Source organism: Apodemus sylvaticus, chromosome 22 (genome assembly GCF_947179515.1).
Source record: "Apodemus sylvaticus chromosome 22, mApoSyl1.1, whole genome shotgun sequence".
In the NCBI taxonomy this organism is placed as follows: domain Eukaryota; kingdom Metazoa; phylum Chordata; class Mammalia; order Rodentia; family Muridae; genus Apodemus; species Apodemus sylvaticus.
Genome location: NC_067493.1, coordinates 33,685,396 through 33,691,395, shown reverse-complemented (window position 1 = coordinate 33,691,395; position 6,000 = coordinate 33,685,396). Strand labels below are relative to the sequence as shown.

The window sequence follows — 6,000 nt, the reverse complement described above, 5'->3', positions numbered from 1 at the left end:
CACAGAGGAGAGACAGACAGACAGACAGACACATATTTCTACTCTAAAAGCAGAAGCAGAAGTAGAAAGTTTGAGACCTAGTGGAACATGTGGGGAAGTGTCCAAAGGGTGTTGGAAGGGTGACACAGAGTTTCAGATATGGATTTCTTCTGAAGCGACCTGCTGGGCTGCTGTAAAACTCCTCTGTTGCTCATTCTGCTAATAGGGCTGGGACAGCCCTTCCCTGTCCTCTGTAGAAATTCCCAAACCTGTTGCTGGGATAGATTGAATTTCTGTGTCAGACTGGTTCCTTCCTAGCTTTTAATCTCAGCACTAGGGAGGCAGAGGCAGGTGGATCTCTGAGTTCAAGGCCAGCCTAGTTTCAAGTTCCAGGACAGCCAGGGCTACACAGAAACCCTGTCTTAAGAAAAACCAAAACAGGGAGGGGGGGCTGGAGAGATGGCTCAGTGGTTAAGAGCACTGACTACTCTCCCAAAGGTCCTGAGTTCAAATCCCAGCAACGACATGGTGGCTGACAACCATGAGATCTGACACCTTCTTCTGGTGTGTCTAAGACAGCAACAGTCCTCACATACATGAAATAAATAACTCTTTAAAAAGTCAGAGCACCACCTAGCAAGTGCCTTTACTTGCTGCAGCACCTTGCAAGCTCGTCCCTGTTTTTAAATATGGGGGAAGCCCAGCCATGGTAGAGCATGCTTGTAAGTAGTTCAAGGTCAGCACTTGGGAGGCAGAGGCAGGTGGATTTCTGAGTTCGAGGCCAGCCTGGTCTACAGAGTGAGTTCCAGGACAGCCAGGGCTACCCAGAGAAACCCTGTCTTGAAAAAACAAAAAACAAACAAAAAACAAACAAACAAAAAAAAACAAAAAAAAGAAAAGAAAAATAAAGCTATAATATGTGATTGAATGGTTATGCATTATTTAATAAATATGGAGAATGGTTCTGAGAGAACTTGCTCACTGGTCCAAGAGGAATTTGTAGTAGTAGATTCTTCTTCTTCTTCTTCTTCTTCTTCTTCTTCTTCTTCTTCTTCTTCTTCTTCTTCTTCTTCTTCTTCTTCTTCTTCTTCTCCTTCTCCTCTTCCTCCTCCTCCTCCTCCTCTTCCTTCTTCTTTTCCTCCTCCTATTCCTCCTCCTTCCCCTTCTTTTCTTCTTCAGAGACAGAGTCTCACTCTGTATGTAACCCCGATAGGCCTAGAGTGCTCTATGTAGAGCAGGCTGTCCCTGAACATGGAGAGATCCACCTGCCTCTGCCTCCCCAGGACTGGGCCATAGCAGAACCCTAAAAACTTATTTTTATTGTGTTTACTTATTTGTGTGTGTGCAAGTGGCATGCATGTGCCAGAGTTTGTCTTGGGCATAGAACAAGTCAGGCTGAACAGCACACCCTTTACCCAGAGAGCCATCTCGTTGACTCAAGAACGTTTACTAATAATAGTAACAGTCATAAAGATAGCTGTTTAGAACAAAGGTTCTGACACCCAGACCTTACGTTCCTGTTGCCCCAAACCTCCAGAGGTGGGAATTCTTAACTCCAATACAGCCTATTTTTCTGTTCTTTTCATTTTTTGAGAGTTGTAAGTAAGTAGCTCAGACTGGCTCAGACTGGTAGTTAAGGCCTATTCTGTTTGAATCTTCTGAATGCTTGGATGAGAGGCATCAAGCACGGCTGCTGGCAGCCAGATTTCCAAACCTCGCTTCTCAGACCCTAGGCACTCCTCTCCCTTAAACAGGTTAGTTTTCAAATCTCAGTGGGGGACCCCCAGGACCAGCGGTGCCTCTTTCAGTCTCTTTGAGCTGACAAAAGACAAGAGATCACAGGTGAGCTGAGGTCAGCAGCAGCAGGACGCCACACGAGGTGGCGCACAGCCACGACCCCTCTTTGACCCAAGAGACAGAGTTCGGCTGCCAAGGGGAAAGGCAGGGTCACGCAAGCACAAACGTCTGTCACAGCCCTGCAGGCGAGGAGCCAAACCTCTGAGCTAAGCCCAGGAATGGGCGGAGCTTCTTTGAGAGGCGAGGGGGGCGTGGCCCGGAATCAGTCCTGGGCCTGGGGGCGGGGCTTCTCTGCGGAGAGAAGAGGGGCGTGGCCTAGAAACTGAGCATCCGAATTGAGCGCCGCCCGGCTGCGAGGCGTGCCTTTTCCGAGGAGAGGATGAGGGGCGTGACCTAGGAACTGAGAGCTGGGCTTAGGGGCGGGGCTCACACGGGCCGTACCAACAGCACGGATTTAGAAGGGGAGCAAAAGAGAGAAGGCCTGCCTCAAGAGCGCGCGCGCGGCTCTTGTGGGCGGGGCCTCGGCGGCGGTGGCCACGCCTCACCCCCGCAGCCTCCGGGGCGGTGGTAGCGGCTCAGTGGTGCGGGCTTGCGTCCGGCCCCACTGCCTCAGAGACCTACAGGACCGCGCGCCGTGTGTGATCTGGTCGGTACCGAGGAGCGCAGGGTGAGCGAGGGATGGGGGACCTCAGGGGAGCTCCGCGATACCAGGTCACCTCTTGTCGCTGCGACTATCCGGTTTGTGACTCCGGGGAGGGTTTTTAGGCCGATCTCCGTGCCACTCACCCGGTGCGGAAGGCGAGACTTCCCACCTCGGCCCTTTTCCTGGGGTGGCGCTTCCCACCACGGCATAACCTGTCGCGGGGTGTATTGAGGGTCGTCCTCCCTATAACTGCCTTCACTCGAGGGTCGGATCTTTGCATCCGCGGGTGGAGAGTCGGTCCTCAGGACTCCTCTCAGGCAACGCGACATTCCCTCTTCACGCCTCAGTTTCCCCACCTGTGCGACAGGACTTTTGGGCAGCAGATTATGAAGACCATTCACTTTAGAATGCGCTCTATGAGGGCGACTAGGACCCTGCAACAATCAAGTGGGCTCAGTAGAGGTGTCACCCTGTCTGCATCCCTGGGGCAGCCCCCCTCTCGGGACAGTGCCTGCGACACACCTTTGTCGTGCTCGCTTGAGCAGCAGTGACACCCTGAGCTCTTGGGAGGAACTGGGTGAGAGGTTCTATCTGCTGGGCAGCAGGAGCAGGACATCTTCCAGGTAACTTAACCTGGATCGGCTCCCCCCCCCCCTTTTTCTTTTCTCAAGACGATTCAAAATTGTTTAAGCTAGTGACAGGGACTGAGGATTTCGGGGGACATTTCAGTGAAAGCGGTGTTTGCTTGCACTAGACCCATAAAACTTAAGCAGGTGTCTCTGAGCCTGGCCATGCTGCCGGAATAATGAAAACACAAAGGGAGACTCAACTGGTGGGGGTGGCCCTGGGTTCGAGTCCTGCCACCTTGGCAGGACACATAACTTCTTTGAGTCTGCTACCTGACCGTAAGGTTGACTTTGTTGTGTGTGTGTGTGTGTGTGACAAGGTTTTGTTAGGAGTCCTAGGCTGGCCAGCACCTTCCTTTGTAGCTCTTGAACTGATTGATTCTCCTGTCTCAGTCTCCTGAGTACAGAAATTATAAGTGTGTGCCACCTGGCCTGACTAAGGTTGTGAAATTTTTGAGGACAAGAGATAATCCTGGAGCTGTTCCAGTACATAGGAGGCTGAAGCAGGAGGATTGCTTGAGTTCAAAGTCAACAAGTTCCTAGTCAGCCAGGGCTGCATATTGAGGCTATCTCAGTAAACCTGAAAAGGGGAAAGAAGAGGCTGGGATCCTGGCTAGTAGTATTGAGAACTGGGCTGGTTTTTGTAAGCCAAGTGGTTATCTAACCCCGGAGATTTGTTCTTCCCACACAGGGCATTCATTCCTAGAGCTGTTTGTAGCTTTGGTTCATTAGCCATACATAAACTCTACCCTCACAGGTCCCCTGCGAATGTTGATCTTTGAATTGGCTGCTAGTGGGGAAATGGCTCAGAAAACCCAAATACCAAAACCAGTGGATAGAGAATGGCTCACCTTAGTTTGGTTAGTGGCTCCTTTAAAGAGATCTCACTTTCTTTGGAGAGTGAGTGGCTCTTAACTTTTATATCCTCTGATATGGGAATTGGTTTCATTGAGCACATTGCTCAATCATTATCAAAAAGTGGCCAGAAAGCAGGCCCACATTGGAGAGGATGGAATATTATCTTATTACCCTCACATCTGGCATTTGAGAAAGTAAGAGGTAGGTGTAGACTGCTGAAGACTCCAGAGATGGACTTTGGGACCTGGAAATCACAGGCTTGATGGTAGCCACGATACCTCAAGTGAAGACATTCTGATAGTAGGAGTTTATAAATATCCACAGGACATGTCTGCGGCCTGATAAACCTGAAATTGCAGGCCCATTCATTCTGGGTGGAGGTTTTCTTAACTCCTTGAAAATCAGGATCTGCGTTCATTAGGAAAGTCTCTGTGTACTTAGCAGATAGACTGTTTGGAAGAACTTCCTGCCAAGAGCCAAACGTTTACTTACTAAATCCATGGGACATTTCAACATTACAGTATTACATTTCGTTGTTTTGAGACAGGGTCTCAGGTGTCCCAGGCTGACACTGAATTCCCAATCCTCCTGCCTCTGCCTCCTAAGCGCAGGGACTAGAGCCACCTGCATGTAGAATGTAGTTCTTAGGGATGTCCCCTCTTTGAGAGCTTACTCAGTTGTCGTCATCCCCTTTGTCATTCTAGAGGCCTGGTGCGTAAGCACTTGACACACCAGGTCAGGCCTGTGGGCCTCAGGTCAGTGAGTTGTAACTTTCAGTAGTTTATTTCTTCATTACTGATTTTCATACTGGTTCCTGTTGTATAGTGAACATATCCTTTCACCTGCATCCTCTGTTTTTTCTTTTCCATTTACCATGTGCTAGACACTTTACCAACCCACTCAAGATCTCCTGTCAAAAGAAGAAAAACAAAAAGATACACTATCACAAAGCACCACAGAGTAGATACCATCTTGTATGTCTTACTACCTATTGTATAATGTTTGCTTCTTTGTAAAAGAAATAGATAATTTGTATCTTAGAAACTACCATTTCATTGGTTTGCTTTGTTTTTAATCCCTTGTTGTTTGTTCTGTGACAAGGTCTTGCTAAGTAGCCCCTGCTGGCCCAGAACTATACTTTTAGATCCTAGGCTGGCCTCAAACTTGTAGTAATCCTCCTGCCTCAGCCTCCAGTGTGTTGGGTTTACAGGGGTAGGCGCCAGCTTCCTGGTGCCAGATCCTCATTCACATTTATTTGACACAGGCTACGTGTAGAACTTGTCTTTCCTTTCACTTCTGTTGTTTGGCATCTGACAGATAGCTGGTGTAGAAGCACTGGGTTAAAGGTGGCTTACCTGCTAAGGCAAACCGGGCTCTGATTTCTTCATCTGTAAGGTTGGAGAAAGAAACCCTGTTCCATTGGTCTCCCAGATTAGCTCAGAAGCTTACTTACTTTAAAAAAAAAAAGATTTATTTATTATTATATGCAAGTACACTGTAGCAGTCTTCAGACACCCCAGAAGAGGGCATCAGATCTCATTATGGATAGTTGTGAGCCACCATGTGGTTGCTGGGATTTGAACTCAGAACCTTCAGAAGAGCAGTCAGTGCTCTTAACCGCTGAGCCATCTCTCCAGTCCGCTTACATACTTTTTATTTTAATTAGTTTTTTTTTGTTATTTGTTCTTTCCTCATGCAGCTCAGTGACCATGCACTCAACTCGCTATGTAGCTGCAGATGGCCTTCTACTCCTAGACCTTCTGACTTCGTCTTCCATAGCTTAGGGCTGCCTTTCCTTTCCTTTCCTTTCCTTTCCTCTCCTCTCCTCTCCTCTCCTCTCCTCTCCTCTCCTCTCCTCTCCTCTCCTCTCCCCTCCCCTCCCCTCCCCTCCCCCCTCCCATCCCCCCTCCCCCTCCTCTCCCGTCTTCTCCCCTTCCCTCCCTTACCCCTTCTCTCCCCCCCCTTCCTTTCCTTGTCTGTCTTTTTTGTGACTAAGGTCTTGCCTCTAAGTATCAGCCCTCCAGTCCCAGTCATCTTAAGAGTGAGGGCTTCCAGATGTGTCTCGCCCTGCCCAGGTAGAAGGTTACTGTTGATTCT

The 6,000-nt window shown here is 49.0% G+C and overlaps 1 protein-coding gene across 2 annotated transcripts in view; it reads left to right on the top strand.

Annotated features, from left to right (window-relative positions):
- Positions 1–2,326: 2,326 nt before the first annotated feature.
- Positions 2,327–6,000, top strand: part of LOC127672858 (NADPH--cytochrome P450 reductase) — a 43,879-nt gene continuing 40,205 nt past the window's right edge. The window contains exon 1 of one of the 2 annotated variants that reach the window (XM_052168259.1): positions 2,327–2,422. The gene's annotated coding sequence lies outside the window, so the exon portion shown is untranslated. Of the gene's footprint in view, positions 2,444–6,000 lie in introns of both variants that reach the window. The other variant, XM_052168257.1, reaches the window with a different exon arrangement.